This window comes from Artemia franciscana, chromosome 18 (assembly GCF_032884065.1).
Source record: "Artemia franciscana chromosome 18, ASM3288406v1, whole genome shotgun sequence".
Lineage (NCBI taxonomy): Eukaryota > Metazoa > Arthropoda > Branchiopoda > Anostraca > Artemiidae > Artemia > Artemia franciscana.
The window spans coordinates 32,723,910-32,741,087 of NC_088880.1; the positions used below are offsets into that span (position 1 = coordinate 32,723,910).

The window sequence follows — 17,178 nt, forward strand, 5'->3', positions numbered from 1 at the left end:
ACATGGGAGGGAATGATGTTCCTGGTATGATTTGAAAAATGGTAAGAAATTTGACAAAAACACAGATTTTTTTTCAACTGAAAATGTTAAGTAACAGTAAGACTCAGACAAACAGATAATATTCTGCACATGAGGGGGATTCCCCTTCCTTAGCCCTTGCTGTTTACGCTAAAGTTTGTCTTTTATCACAATTCTTCACGAAGAAGTGCTTAAAGAATTTCAAGACTTAACGAATTTTGCTTAAAGAATTTCAAGACCTAACATAAGAGCGGGGGTTGAGGAAGGGGCAGCCCCCTTCATATACGGAATATTTTCTGTTAGTTCTAAATTTCAATGGAGCTCCTTACTTTCAGTTGAAAGTAACCGAAACCTCGGTCAAAGTTACTTTCTTTCCCTTAGATTTACATTATCCTTTCCTGCTGATCCATCAGGACACCTTTTTAGCTTAGAATGAAAAGAAAAAGAAGAAAATAAGCAACAAACATATTTTAAAATGTATTTTTTAAAATTCGGCGTGTAGCTTTGTTGTTTCCACGTATTGTGGAAGCATGTCGTGCGCAGAGACAAGTAGCGCTCCGATATGAGCATCAGTTGGTGGAGTGGGAGACTCTGCTTAATTTAAGGGTAACTAGATTCTAAAGCGTCATTTTACCACCTATACTAAGAGAGAAATTTTTCCCTGACAATTACTATTATCTTACTCTAATATTTTTAGTTTTTTTTTCTAGATCAAGCTAAAAAAAATGACTACCCTAGCACCTTGGACTGATCAATGGACAGATCCATGGGAGGACCCCTTTGCTGACCTACCGGTAGAGACATTTACAGGGCGTTGGCGTGATCCTTTTTCAACTGATGTCTACAAGTAAGTATATTTACTTATCGTAGGCTACTGAAATATATTTCAATCGGCCAAAAGTCATTCTCAGTGATTCAGGCACCGTTTGGGAATATCTAACCCTTATATGTTGATCATGGTTGTAGCGATAGCTGCAGCCTAGTAAAAGGCGAACAGTTCATAATTTCATTTCAGTGTGATATTTATTTTTATTTTTAATGTTGTGATAACTACAAAAGCGTCAAGTACGCAGTAGGCGTTAATTTTACAGTTAGGGAAGGGGGCAGTAGCCAAACCCTTGTTTGTAATGAAACTTTGTGTCTTGAACAGACTGGAAAATTGACTATGGGGGCATGGCAACCCGGGTGGCATAACAGTTTGACTTTTTGACTTTTTCGAATAAAATTTGTTTCCAAAATTTATATCAGCATAATGGGGGGTATCTAAAAGAGCCAGAGGGGTAAGAAGCTGGTGGCCCTCAACATGCCTTGAAAATTTCAGCTTACTACCCTTAACCCTTACTTAGATATTGTTGTTGCACCCTTTTGACAACCATCCTGCATGTAGTCTGTTTTGATATTGTTTGACATCCCCGCAACATTTTCTACTAGTTTCACCTTAATGCACTTATCCTTTCTGAAGATTCAGGATCAAGCTTTACATATAAACAATGGGACTTTATATAGCTTACAAACTTACCCCATGGAGTACAGTGGGCTAGATCATCCCCGAAGGCATAGTTATTTAACCTTTTGACTATTTTGAACAAGATAGTCTTTATGGTACTTGGTATTTACCAAGTGACATATAGTGATCGCAAATTCTGTCGGTCTGTCTGTGCCGGTTTTGCTAGTTTAGGCACTTCCAGATAAGCTAGGTCGATGAAATTTGGCACCCGTATCAGGGACCAAATTAAGATTAAATTAGAAATTGTCATTTCCCTGATTTGACCATCTGGGGGGAGCAGGGGACGGTTAATTCGGAAAAAAATAGAAAAAATTAGGTGTTTTTAACTTATGAACGGGTGATCGGATCTTCATGAAATTTGTTATTTAGAAGAACCTCGTGTCTCAGAGCTCTTCTTTTAAATCCTGACCGGATACGGTGTCATTGGGGGGAGTTGGAGGGGGAAACCGGAAATCTTGGAAAACGTTTAGAGTGTAGAGATCGGGATGAAACTTGGTGGGAAGAATGAGCACATATCTTAGATACGTTATTGACATAAACTGACCGGATCCGCTCTCTTTGGGATTTACATGAAGAAGATCTGAAACTAGATACGTGATTAATATAGGAATCGCTGAAAGTTGGCAGGCATATCAGGCATCCAACCAGATTAAATTAGAAATAGTCGCTTCCCCGATTTGACCATCTGGGGGGAGTGGAAGGACGGTTAATTTGGAAAAATTAGAAAAAAATGAGGTATTTTTAACTTATGAACGGGTTATTGGATCTTAATGAAATTACATATTTACAAGGACCTCGTGTCTCAGAGCTCTTATTTTAAATAGCGACCAGATCTGGGGACATTGGGAGGAGTTGGAGGGGGAAACCATAAATCTTGGAAAACGCGTAGAGTGGAGAGAACGTAATGAAACTTAGTGAGAAGAAGCTCTTGGCTCTTCCAACCTCGTCACAAGTACCATATGAGCTCTTGGCTCTTGTTTTTAGTTTTGATCAGATATCTTTGGGGTGGGCAGTTAAAAAGAGCATGGAAGGGTTTAAACTGAAAGTTTAAACCCTTGAAAGTTTAAACTTAATACCCTAAGCTGTTCTCAAAATATTGGAGGTACGCCTTTTTGATAAATTGGATGCATCCTCCGAAGTTTCACCTTAATACCCTTAGCCATTCCAAACACATACACAGAATCAAACATTCTCCCTTTTTGTAATGATAAATCCTGCATGTAAAAAATAGACAAATTGCATAATTTATAATCCACGACCGGGACTGTGGGGGGGTATGGCGTCCCCGGAGGCATAGTTGCTTAACCTTTCGACTATTTTCAACGATTGTCTCTTTTCAGAGTTTTGTTCAGTGTTAAGAGGAGGGGGTGTCAAAAAAAGATCAAGGGGGATGGCTGCCCTCCAATTTATCTTTAACACGCCCTGAAAGTTTAAATTCAGTGCTGTCAGCTGTTTCTTAGGTGTTGCTGATACACTTTCGAAAGTCGTCATGCACATAGCGAATTTTGATTTTGTTCAACGTCGCTTTCAACATTTTTTCAAAGTTTCATCTTAATACCCTAAGCCTTTTTGGAAACCCAGGCTCAAACTTCCCCCTTTTTCTAATAAAAACCCTTATATGTTAGCAATGGGCAACTTGCAGAACGTACAACCCTTGCCCCTCTGACATGGGATTTTTAGTACACTCCAGAGGCATAGCTATTTGACCTTTGGACTATTTTGAACAAAATAGCCAGTTGAAATTTTTTCAGATGTATTTGGGGGAAAAAGATCATGGGAAAGGTCTGGCGGCCCTCTGATTATATTCGGCTCTTAAAAGGGCACTAGAACTTCCACTTCCAGTCGTGTGAGCCCCCTCTGAAGTTCACCCGGTCACCCATTCTATATGAAGTCGCCATAGGTAAAAAATGATACGTTGAAGTCTGATTGACTCTGATCAGAATCGTTAAAATCTAATCAGAGGTAACGCTAGAGCGTTACCTCTGATATATGAACTTCTCAAATATTAAAGATTGTTGTTCAGTGATATCTAAATAAAATTACTATTTTCAAAATAATATTTTATGGGAAATTATGCCATCAGACACTCATTTAAAATTTATTTTTTAAAGTTCGGTTACTAGGAATTCTGGGTCGTACCTTTATTGGTTGTATCTACTGGTGCAACCATGATGAATCTTGGAGAAAAGTAACACACGGTAAAAGAGTTAATTTTTAATAAATATAAAGCTGTTGTATTGATTATGATACTATTGTTGTTTTTTTAGACCATATGGATTGTCGCGTACCCATCTTCATAGAAGAAGGAGGAGAAGGAGGGTTAGAACCGTTCAAAGGGTTTTTCAAGGAGAGGCACAGATGTTCGGACAAGGGAGGATGATAAGGAATGGGAAATCACCATGCAGCTACCAGGCTTTCTCCCAAGCGACATTACAGTGAACAGCACAGACAAGGAGATAATTGTCCATGGCGTGCATAAAGAGCGTCCAGATTATGAAGGTGAAGAAGGTTATGTTTCTAGAGAGTAAGTATCTTTCCCAGTCCATATTTTCCTACTATAGTCTCCAGTCCTATGGTTTTGTCTTTGTAATATAAATGATGTCATATTATACGCATCTGACTTTAGAATGGACAATAGTAGACATACGTTAACAAGTTATTTGCACCAAACGAAGATGTTATTAGAACCTATCTGTATTCGTAACAAGAAAACTCATCCGAAAAATTTACCCCGGTAAGATCTCTCTGGAAAACCTGTCCCCAAGAAATATTGTCCGCAGAAACTTAGCCCTAGAGAACTCACCTCCAAAGAACTTTTTTGGAAAACCAACCGCAAGTAACTCTAACCACTTGAAAACTGTCCAGAAAACTTACTGCTTCGATTCTTGCCCTTAATATTTACACATTACAACGAGTTTACTTGCCCTGAGAAACTCACACTCAGCTTGCTCCAGATAAAGTTGCTCCAAAGAAAAGCTTGACCTTGAATACCTGCCCCTAAAAACCGTCCAACGGAGCTTGCCTCCTAGAAGCCTCCTGCAACCTCAAAGGCAATATCCCCTTTGGGTGGCACCGTCGGTGAGACGTCCTTCTAATGAGCCCCCTCCTAAGTTTATATGAAAACCCCTTCAATGTGAAGGAGCCGGAGAAAAATACATGGAGCATAATTTGCTCTTCACTAAGTCAATGCTAAAGCGTTGATTCTGATAAGCTCAACTTTGTCGCCACTCTTTTTCTGTATTGGGGCATTAACTGTTTAGTTTACAGGAAATTCATGCTAGAAAGTAAGCCGTTAGTAAATGTATAAGACATCAGTATCTGTCTCCTATGACGGTTTATACAGACAATACTGAATAAGTAGTCAGCAATTTTGACATCAGGACATCTGCAAAAAGGTTTATATTGGGTAAGGTGGAGGAGCTATTCATTGGACCCAAAGTTGTTGAGCTGTCAAAGTCACATGTCATTTTTTAAAATTAATTAAAAAAAAATTCTCAAAAGAAGTTTTTGAAAAAGAGCTACCTTAAGCCAAAGACAAGCAGAAATAAAGTCAAATAATAATCCAAGCGCATAACGAACATATAATGACTATTAATAAGTAAATAAAACCCAGACGAACAGAAATGTTAATAATCAACCCAGACTTAAAACGAACAAAAATTACCAGAAACACGAGTAGGGCTATGGATTCTTCAGCCTTCTAAAAAACAGAACGCCACTTGCCCTCACAAGTGGTAGTAACACTCAAAGGTATTCATAGAAGTCGCAAGTATTAGCAGTAATGAAAAGTAGTTGTGGTCGCAAGTAGTAATATTAGTAGTCGTGAGTTGTAGTAGTCACAAGTTGCAATAGTAGTAGCAAGAAGCAGTAGTAGTTACAAGTAGTAAAAGCAGTCGTAAGAGGTAGAAGCAGTCCCAAATAGTGGTGGTTGTCGCGAATAGGAATCACAAGCAGCAATAGAAGTTGCAAGTAGTACCACTGATTAGTACTATACACATATTGTCTTTTGTTTAGTTTAAAATCCCGCAAAATTCATACAAAATTCCACATTTTTGGAGATAGAAGCTGAAAACCTCTGCAGTAGAGCTTTATGATACACTGAATCTGATGGTATCATTTACATTAAGATTCAGTGTTGAGTAAAACACTTCGTTTTTGATTGTTTGGTCCCTAGTCTTCAGTATTTTAGTGTTGAGTAAAACACACCTTTCAGTGTTGAGTAAAATGCACTTTGTTTTTGATTGTTTGGTCCCTAGTCTTCAGTATTTTAGTGTTGAGTAGAAAACACCTTTCAGTGTTGAGTAAAATGCACTTTGTTTTTGATTATTTGGTCCCTAGTCTTCAGTATTTTAGTGTTGAGTAAAACACACCTTTCAGTGTTGAGTAAAATGCACTTTGTTTTTGATTGTTTGGTCCCTAGTCTTCAGTATTTTAGTGTTGAGTAAAACACACCTTTCAGTGTTGAGTAAAATGCACTTTGTTTTTGATTGTTTGGTCCCTAGTCGTCAGTATTTTAGTGTTGAGTAGAACACACCTTTCAGTGTTGAGTAAAATGCACTTTGTTTTTGATTGTTTGGTCCCTAGTCGTCAGTATTTTAGTGTTGAGTAAAACACACCTTTCAGTGTTGAGTAAAATGCACTTTGTTTTTAATTGTATGGTCCCTAGTCGTCAGTATTTTAGTGTTGAGTAGAAAACACCTTTCAGTGTTGAGTAAAATGCACTTTGTTTTTGATTGTTTGGTCCCTAGTCTTCAGTATTTTAGTGTTGAGTAAAACACACCTTTCAGTGTTGAGTAAAATGCACTTTGTTTTTGATTGTTTGGTCCCTAGTCTTCAGTATTTTAGTGTTGAGTAAAACACACCTTTCAGTGTTGAGTAAAATGCACTTTGTTTTTGATTGTTTGGTCCCTAGTCTTCAGTATTTTAGTGTTGAGTAAAACACACCTTTCAGTGTTGAGTAAAATGCACTTTGTTTTTGATTGTTTGGTCCCTAGTCGTCAGTATTTTAGTGTTGAGTAAAACACACCTTTCAGTGTTGAGTAAAATGCACTTTGTTTTTGATTGTTTGGTCCCTAGTCGTCAGTATTTTAGCGTTGAGTAAAACACACCTTTCAGTGTTGAGTAAAATGCACTTTGTTTTTGATTGTTTGGTCCCTAGTCTTCAGTATTTTAGTGTTGAGTAAAACACACCTTTCAGTGTTGAGTAAAATGCACTTTGTTTTTGATTGTTTGGTCCCTAGTCGTCAGTATTTTAGTGTTGAGTAAAACACACCTTTCAGTGTTGAGTAAAATGCACTTTGTTTTTGATTGTTTGGTCCCTAGTCGTCAGTATTTTAGTGTTGAGTAAAACACACCTCTCAGTGTTGAGTAAAATGCACTTTGTTTTTGATTGTTTGGTCCCTAGTCGTCAGTATTTTAGTGTTGAGTAAAACACACCTTTCAGTGTTGAGTAAAATGCACTTTGTTTTTGATTGTTTGGTCCCTAGTCGTCAGTATTTTAGTGTTGAGTAAAACACACCTTTAAGTGTTTTGTAAAATGCACTTTGTTTTTGATTGTTTGGTCCCTAGTCTTCAGTATTTTAGTGTTGAGTAAAACACACCTTTCAGTGTTGAGTAAAATGCACTTTGTTTTTGATTGTTTGGTCCCTAGTCTTCAGTATTTTAGTGTTGAGTAAAACACACCTTTCAGTGTTGAGTAAAATGCACTTTGTTTTTGATTGTTTGGTCCCTAGTCTTCAGTATTTTAGTGTTGAGTAAAACACACCTTTCAGTGTTGAGTAAAATGCACTTTGTTTTTGATTGTTTGGTCCCTAGTCGTCAGTATTTTAGTGTTGAGTAAAACACACCTTTCAGTGTTGAGTAAAATGCACTTTGTTTTTGATTGTTTGGTCCCTAGTCGTCAGTATTTTAGTGTTGAGTAAAACACACCTTTCAGTGTTGAGTAAAATGCACTTTGTTTTTGATTGTTTGGTCCCTAGTCGTCAGTATTTTAGTGTTGAGTAAAACACACCTTTCAGTGTTGAGTAAAATGCACTTTGTTTTTGATTGTTTGGTCCCTAGTCTTCAGTATTTTAGTGTTGAGTAAAACACACCTTTCAGTGTTGAGTAAAATGCACTTTGTTTTTAATTGTATGGTCCCTTTTTTTCGCACACTTCTTGGGAGTGAATTTGTAAAAAACTTGAAAATAATAAAAAAGAAACACCTTCGATAAATTTCTTGATTTTAACAAATACTTAGTAGAAAATAATTGATACTGATAATAGCTTAAAATAAATGATTAGTGTGAATGCTAAGGATGGGTGAATATGCAAGAATTTCTTTTGGAGGCATGTCAGGGATGGGCCCAACTTAACAACCGCAAACAAAGAACAAATCATCTAAAAAACATAACGAATTACAATTACCTAAAAAGTAAGATGAATATAAGAAATTAAAACATGGTTTTAGGGGATAGGTCCAGAGATCTTCCCCGGGATAGATTATCCCCAGCCCAGATGCCTGACTAAGCAATTAAAAGGGGTTGTCCTATCCAATTTACTTGCAATGCACGAGACTGACGAAAAAAATATGAAGATTGAAGAATTAATGTCATAAACCGTAAAAAAGACAATTCAGCCAGTAAGTATAAAGAATTGCTGCATAAAGCCAATTTGAATAAACCCAGAATAAAATTTAAAGAAAATAAAACTACGCAGTCAATAACGTGCTCAAACTTTGTCTGGATGAAGGGGGGATGGTAATCTTTTAACTAGATGGCTTTAGCACCATAATTAAACCAGTATATTATTTTCTTTGTCCTTTTTCCTTGGCCCTTTGTCCGTGTTTTATTATAGATTTCATCTGTGATGACTTAGTGGCTCAAATTGGCAGTTATTGAAAAAAACGAACAAAATAGCACCCAACTAAATACCATTCAGACAGCATTTTGTCTAAAAAATAAGTCATAGCTCGATGAAACTTTATTATTCAGGACAGGCGTGTGTGTAGAGGGGGGGGGGACCCTGTTGGTTCCCTGAAACTGGAATGAATTAATAATTTGTTAGTCTATTATTATATTTCGATGCGACTGGCTTGTTACGATTAATATTTTAAATTGTCTCGCACCAACGAATTATATGGCTAGGGGGGGGCACCCTTTTCCTTCCTTGAAGCTGGAAAGAATTAATGCTTCGTTAATTTTATTATATTTCCATACGATTGACTTGCTTTGATTAATATCATAAATTGCACCCATACCTCCAAACCATGTGCGTATTTGGGAGGGGCACCCTTTTCCTTCCCTGAAACTGGAAGGAATTAATAACTTGCTAGCCTTGTTATTACATTTTCATACGACTGACTTGCTTCGATTAATATTGTAAATTTTACCCACGCCTACAAATCATGTGCGCATTGGGGGGAGGGGCACCCTTTTCCTTCCCTGAAACTGGAAGGAATTAATAACTTGTTAACCTTGTGATTATATTTCCATATGACTATATTGTGTATTGTACTCCATATCGTATTCTACTCTTCTCTACTCTATATCTACTTCGACTATATTGTGTATTCTTAATACTGTAAATTCTACTCACGCCTACAAATCATGTGCGTAGTAAGGGGGGCACCCTTTTCCTTCCTTGAAACTGAAAGGAATCAATAATTTGTTAACCTTGTTATTATACTTCCATACGATTGACTTGCTTTGATTAATATTGTAAATTGTGCTCAACCCTCCAAACCATTATTCCTGTCGATATTTCTGCGTTCGTGTCTGGATTGGTAAGCGTCAGTGTTTCGTCTTGACTCCTGCATACTTTAAATTGGCTCATTTGTTTTATTAATATTTTTCAATTCAATTAGGATAAGACGACGTTTTGTCCCCCCAAAAACGATCAATCCTGGCGAGTTAAGCTCCACATTTTCGTCGGATGGAGAACTTCGAATTCATGCTCCAAAAGCAATCCCTGGGGAGCCAAGGCAAAGAAGGATTCAGATCATGCCGGCTCCAATTGGATCTAGATTTGAGGGTGAGAATGAAGAAGAATGGCCGTAATTTTGGAATCTTGCGAACCTATGACCTTGAAGAAATGAATGTCTCATGGCTTTTTATATGATACTGTCAAATTTTTATTGTAAAATATGCGAAATATAATCCAGTTTTTGGCCAAAATTAACGCAAACGGCACAAAAAAAAACTCGAATGATCTGAGATGTAGTGTGTTTACTTCTTTTTTCTTTTCTTTTTTTATTTTTTTTATTTCTACCCAATCTCATGCTTTATTTTTGTTGTTTGTGCATATTTTTTGGTCAAAAACCTGATTCTATATGAATATTTCTTTTTTTGTTATTGGAAAGGTGGTTATGTTTGGCGCTTGGTTTCTAAAAAGGCTAAGGGTATTAAGGTAAAGCTTTCAGGGATGCTGAGGGGACTGTTGAACTAAATAAAAACACACTACATGCTTGCATCTTGCTGGAAGGGTGTGTCTCAGGAACGGCTTAGGTTGTTAAACTGAAACTTTCAGGGCATGATGAGGGGGTTGTTCAACTGACCAATAGTATACTGCGACTGCTACTATTAAGGCAAAGGACACTAAGGTGAAAATTTCAGGGAATATACAGGGGTTTTCGAACCATATCAAAACACTATGTGCATACAGGCTATTGAAGGGCATGTCAGCAACATCTTAAGAACAGCTTTGATTATTAAATGAAACTTTGAGGACATGATAAGGTGGGAGGTGTTCAACTTGTTAAAAATTAGTGATATACTATTATTATTCCTACTTCTACTGCTACTAAGGCTAAAAGTAATAAGGTTAGAATTTCAGGGAATATTCAGGGGGGTTTGAAATATATCAAAGCTCACTACGAGCATACAGGCTGTCAAAAGGCTATGTCAGTATCGTCTTAGGAACGGCTTAGAGTAATTAAGTAGAAATTTTCGGGGTAAGATGAAAGGAATGTTCAACTGACCAATAAGTAGTGACTACTACTATTATTATTATTACAACTGTTGCGACGACTACTATTTCTAACGCTAAAGGTATTAGGGTGATAATTTCAGGAAATAATGAAGGAGAAGTTGACCTAAATCAATACCCTCTATGGGTATGCAGGCTGTCAAAAAGGTGTATCCTTAATATCTTTGGAACGCGGAATATTTAGCTGAAAATTACAGAGTATATTTTGAAGGCTTTTTAACTAAGCAAAAGGCAATATTGGCATGCTACTACTACTACTACTTTAAGACTACTTCTACTACTATTACTATTAACCCGACAGCTAATGGTGTTAAGGTGAAATTTTAGGAAATATTGAGGGGACGTTGAACTAAATCAAAGCTCACTATGCACAAGCAGGTTGCCGAAAGAAAACTCAGCAATGTCCTAGTATTGTCTTAGGGCGTTCAGTTGAAACTTCCAGGGTATGCTGAGCAGGATATTGAAAAGAGAAAACCGAAAAGCACAATGTGCACACTGCTATTAATACTGCCACTAGTGCTATTACTACCGCGACTATTATTGCTTTTGAGGCTAAGAGCAATCAGGTGAAGCTTTTGGGAGATGCTAAGGGGGATGTTGAAATAGTTAAAACACCCTGTGTGAACGTAGATTGTAAAAAAGACGCATTAGCATTGTCTCAAGAACAGTTTTGAGCATAAAGTTCAAACTTTCAGGGAGTGTTGAGGGGGATGTTGAACAAACCAAAAGGCACTATGTGCATACTATGATCACTGCATCCATAACAGTATTAAGGTGAAAACTTCAGGGATTTCTTAGGTGAAGTTTAAACTAATGAGCAGTACTTGGAGGGTGCCTTAGAATTTAAGTTGAAACTTTCAGGATATGTTGAGAGAGATGTTTAACAAACAAAATGACATTATGTGATTGCTACTGCTACTACTACTTTTATTGATAGTCCATTACTTCTATCAAGGTTAAGGGTATCAAGACGACATTTCCAGGGAACGCTATGGGGTAAGTTTAATTAACCAAAAGACTTAGAGTATTCAGTAAAGACTTTCAGGGCCCGTTGAGGATGAAGTTGAACTGACGATAAGGCACCATGCGAATGCTACCGCTACTACTATTGAGACTACTACTGCCACTGAGGACAAGGGTATTCAGCTACAACTAACAGAAAACGTTTAGAAACTAAATGAAAACGCACTACATGCGTGCAGGTTGTCAAAAGGACGTATCCGCAATATATCTGGAACAGCTGAGGACATTTAATTCAACCTTTCAAGGCAGCTACAACTGCTACTACTACTGCAACTACTACTTATGCTGCTGCTACTACTACTACTGCTATTTGCGACTATGACTGCTTGTGTTTGTGACTACAAACACTGGCAACCGCGACTCCAACTACCTGTGTGTGCGACTGTGACTACTCAGAACTCCGATTTGAAGTACGTACCACTTTGACTACAACAACTATATGCGTCTGCAAGCACTTACGATTGCAAATGCAACTCCTTGCAGCTGTGATGGCAAATACTTGATTTGAAGTACGTACCACTTTGACTACAACAACCATATGCGTCTGCAAGCACTTACGATTGCAAATGCAACTCCTTGCAGCTGTGATGGCAAATACTTGATTTGAAGTACGTACCACTTTGACTACAACAACTGTATGCGTCTGCAAGCACTTACGATTGCAAATGCAACTCCTTGCAGCTGTGATGGCAAATACTTGATTTGAAGTACGTACCACTTTGACTGCAACAACCATATGCGTCTGCAAGCACTTACGATTGCAAATGCAACTCCTTGCAGCTGTGATGGCAAATACTTGATTTGAAGTACGTACCACTTTGACTACAACAACTGTATGCGTCTGCAAGCACTTACGATTGCAAATGCAACTCCTTGCAGCTGTGATGGCAAATACTTGATTTGAAGTACGTACCACTTTGACTACAACAACCATATGCGTCTGCAAGCACTTACGATTGCAAATGCAACTCCTTGCAGCTGTGATGGCAAATACTTGATTTGAAGTACGTACCACTTTGACTACAACAACTGTATGCGTCTGCAAGCACTTACGATTGCAAATGCAACTCCTTGCAGCTGTGATGGCAAATACTTGATTTGAAGTACGTACCACTTTGACTACAACAACTATATGCGTCTGCAAGCACTTACGATTGCAAATGCAACTCCTTGCAGCTGTGATGGCAAATACTTGATTTGAAGTACGTACCACTTTGACTACAACAACCATATGCGTCTGCAAGCACTTACGATTGCAAATGCAACTCCTTGCAGCTGTGATGGCAAATACTTGATTTGAAGTACGTACCACTTTGACTACAACAACCATATGCGTCTGCAAGCACTTACGATTGCAAATGCAACTCCTTGCAGCTCTGATGGCAAATACTTGATTTGAAGTACGTACCACTTTGACTACAACAACTGTATGCGTCTGCAAGCACTTACGATTGCAAATGCAACTCCTTGCAGCTGTGATGGCAAATACTTGATTTGAAGTACGTACCACTTTGACTACAACAACTATATGCGTCTGCAAGCACTTACGATTGCAAATGCAACTCCTTGCAGCTGTGATGGCAAATACTTGATTTGAAGTACGTACCACTTTGACTACAACAACCATATGCGTCTGCAAGCACTTACGATTGCAAATGCAACTCCTTGCAGCTGTGATGGCAAATACTTGATTTGAAGTACGTACCACTTTGACTACAACAACTGTATGCGTCTGCAAGCACTTACGATTGCAAATGCAACTCCTTGCAGCTGTGATGGCAAATACTTGATTTGAAGTACGTACCACTTTGACTACAACAACTATATGCGTCTGCAAGCACTTACGATTGCAAATGCAACTCCTTGCAGCTGTGATGGCAAATACTTGATTTGAAGTACGTACCACTTTGACTACAACAACTATATGCGTCTGCAAGCACTTACGATTGCAAATGCAACTCCTTGCAGCTGTGATGGCAAATACTTGATTTGAAGTACGTACCACTTTGACTACAACAACCATATGCGTCTGCAAGCACTTACGATTGCAAATGCAACTCCTTGCAGCTGTGATGGCAAATACTTGATTTGAAGTACGTACCACTTTGACTACAACAACTGTATGCGTCTGCAAGCACTTACGATTGCAAATGCAACTCCTTGCAGCTGTGATGGCAAATACTTGATTTGAAGTACGTACCACTTTGACTACAACAACCATATGCGTCTGCAAGCACTTACGATTGCAAATGCAACTCCTTGCAGCTGTGATGGCAAATACTTGATTTGAAGTACGTACCACTTTGACTACAACAACCATATGCGTCTGCAAGCACTTACGATTGCAAATGCAACTCCTTGTAGCTGTGATGGCAAATACTTGATTTGAAGTACGTACCACTTTGACTACAACAACCATATGCGTCTGCAAGCACTTACGATTGCAAATGCAACTCCTTGCAGCTGTGATGGCAAATACTTGATTTGAAGTACGTACCACTTTGACTACAACAACTGTATGCGTCTGCAAGCACTTACAATTGCAAATGCAACTCCTTGCAGCTGTGATGGCAAATACTTGATTTGAAGTACGTACCACTTTGACTACAACAACCATATGCGTCTGCAAGCACTTACGATTGCAAATGCAACTCCTTGCAGCTGTGATGGCAAATACTTAATTTGAAGTACGTACCACTTTGACTACAACAACCATATGCGTCTGCAAGCACTTACGATTGCAAATGCAACTCCTTGCAGCTGTGATGGCAAATACTTGATTTGAAGTACGTACCACTTTGACTACAACAACCATATGCGTCTGCAAGCACTTACGATTGCAAATGCAACTCCTTGCAGCTGTGATGGCAAATACTTGATTTGAAGTACGTACCACTTTGACTACAACAACCATATGCGTCTGCAAGCACTTACGATTGCAAATGCAACTCCTTGCAGCTGTGATGGCAAATACTTGATTTGAAGTACGTACCACTTTGCCTACAACAACCATATGCGTCTGCAAGCACTTACGATTGCAAATGCAACTTCTTGCAGCTGTGATGGCAAATACTTGATTTGAAGTACGTACCACTTTGACTACAACAACTGTATGCGTCTGCAAGCACTTACGATTGCAAATGCAACTCCTTGCAGCTGTGATGGCAAATACTTGATTTGAAGTACGTACCACTTTGACTACAACAACCATATGCGTCTGCAAGCACTTACGATTGCAAATGCAACTCCTTGCAGCTGTGATGGCAAATACTTGATTTGAAGTACGTACCACTTTGACTACAACAACCATATGCGTCTGCAAGCACATACGATTGCAAATGCAACTCCTTGCAGCTGTGATGGCAAATACTTGATTTGAAGTACGTACCACTTTGACTACAACAACCATATGCGTCTGCAAGCACTTACGATTGCAAATGCAACTCCTTGCAGCTGTGATGGCAAATACTTGATTTGAAGTACGTACCACTTTGACTACAACAACTGTATGCGTCTGCAAGCACTTACGATTGCAAATGCAACTCCTTGCAGCTGTGATGGCAAATACTTGATTTGAAGTACGTACCACTTTGACTACAACAACCATATCCGTCTGCAAGCACTTACGATTGCAAATGCAACTCCTTGCAGCTGTGATGGCAAATACTTGATTTGAAGTACGTACCACTTTGACTACAACAACCATATGCGTCTGCAAGCACTTACGATTGCAAATGCAACTCCTTGCAGCTGTGATGGCAAATACTTGATTTGAAGTACGTACCACTTTGACTACAACAACCATATGCGTCTGCAAGCACTTACGATTGCAAATACAACTCCTTGCAGCTGTGATGGCAAATACTTGATTTGAAGTACGTACCACTTTGACTACAACAACCATAGGCGTCTGCAAGCACTTACGATTGCAAATGCAACTCCTTGCAGCTGTGATGGCAAATACTTGATTTGAAGTACGTACCACTTTGACTACAACAACTGTATGCGTCTGCAAGCACTTACGATTGCAAATGCAACTCCTTGCAGCTGTGATGGCAAATACTTGATTTGAAGTACGTACCACTTTGACTACAACAACTGTATGCGTCTGCAAGCACTTACGATTGCAAATGCAACTCCTTGCAGCTGTGATGGCAAATACTTGATTTGAAGTACGTACCACTTTGACTACAACAACTGTATGCGTCTGCAAGCACTTACGATTGCAAATGCAACTCCTTGCAGCTGTGATGGCAAATACTTGATTTGAAGTACGTACCACTTTGACTACAACAACCATATGCGTCTGCAAGCACTTACGATTGCAAATGCAACTCCTTGCAGCTGTGATGGCAAATACTTGATTTGAAGTACGTACCACTTTGACTACAACAACCATATGCGTCTGCAAGCACTTACGATTGCAAATGCAACTCCTTGCAGCTGTGATGGTAAATACTTGATTTGAAGTACGTACCACTTTGACTACAACAACCATATGCGTCTGCAAGCACTTACGATTGCAAATGCAACTCCTTGCAGCTGTGATGGCAAATACTTGATTTGAAGTACGTACCACTTTGACTACAACAACCATATGCGTCTGCAAGCACTTACGATTGCAAATGCAACTCCTTGCAGCTGTGATGGCAAATACTTGATTTGAAGTACGTACCACTTTGACTACAACAACTATATGCGTCTGCAAGCACTTACGATTGCAAATGCAACTCCTTGCAGCTGTGATGGCAAATACTTGATTTGAAGTACGTACCACTTTGACTACAACAACTATATGCGTCTGCAAGCACTTACGATTGCAAATGCAACTCCTTGCAGCTGTGATGGCAAATACTTGACACAGTGACTTTAAATACTTGTCACACTATCACTATTTGCAATTAAGGGTAGGGAAATTAAGTTCAAACTGTCGTGGCAAATCGAGCAGGAGCAGGATACTTAATTAATATTTGACTATACTCAAGATTGTAACATGATGGCAGTTAGAATTCCGTCGTGCCTAAAGAACCATAAGGATTATGCCGATTTTCAATCCATATGTTTGAATATTTTCCCCTGTGCTCGTCAATCCAAAGCATTATAGTATAACTATTTATAAAAATCGCTACAAAATGTTCGCCATATATAAATAGCAAGCTAAAATCTGGATTCTTACAGAAAAATTGAACAGATTTAAAATATTCCTTAGTTAATCAACGGAAAATATTGTGCCAATTAAAAACAAACGGAAATTAATTTCCGTTAACTTTCCACGGACGATGTTTTTCAAAGTAAAGAGCTATATTCAACCAAAGATGATAAAAAAATAGAGTTAAACAATTTCAAAGTGTAAAAATACCATAAATTACTATCAATAAAGAAATGAAACCCAAAACGAAGTCAAATTCAAAAACAGCCAAGATTACAATAAAGAGAAGTAGGACTAATGTCTCCTGTATTTCTAAGGACCAGAACATAATTTGCACTTTACTCCCCAAAAAAATGCGTTTTGAACGATTTCTCGTTTATAACGTTAAGTAAAACCTTCAGAAGTGAATGTCGGTATGTATTAAACTCTTAATTTACATTCGTTTTTTCAGCAATCTTGGTTATGGTGGTGATTTTTTTTTTAGTTATGAGAATTAAAAACGCATTCCTCAAAATAA

General features: G+C 38.3%; 1 pseudogene; it reads left to right on the forward strand.

Annotated features, from left to right (window-relative positions):
- The first annotated feature begins 734 nt into the window (after nucleotides 1-734).
- On the forward strand, nucleotides 735-9,838 carry LOC136038887 (protein lethal(2)essential for life-like; annotated as a pseudogene).
- Nucleotides 9,839-17,178: the final 7,340 nt, after the last annotated feature.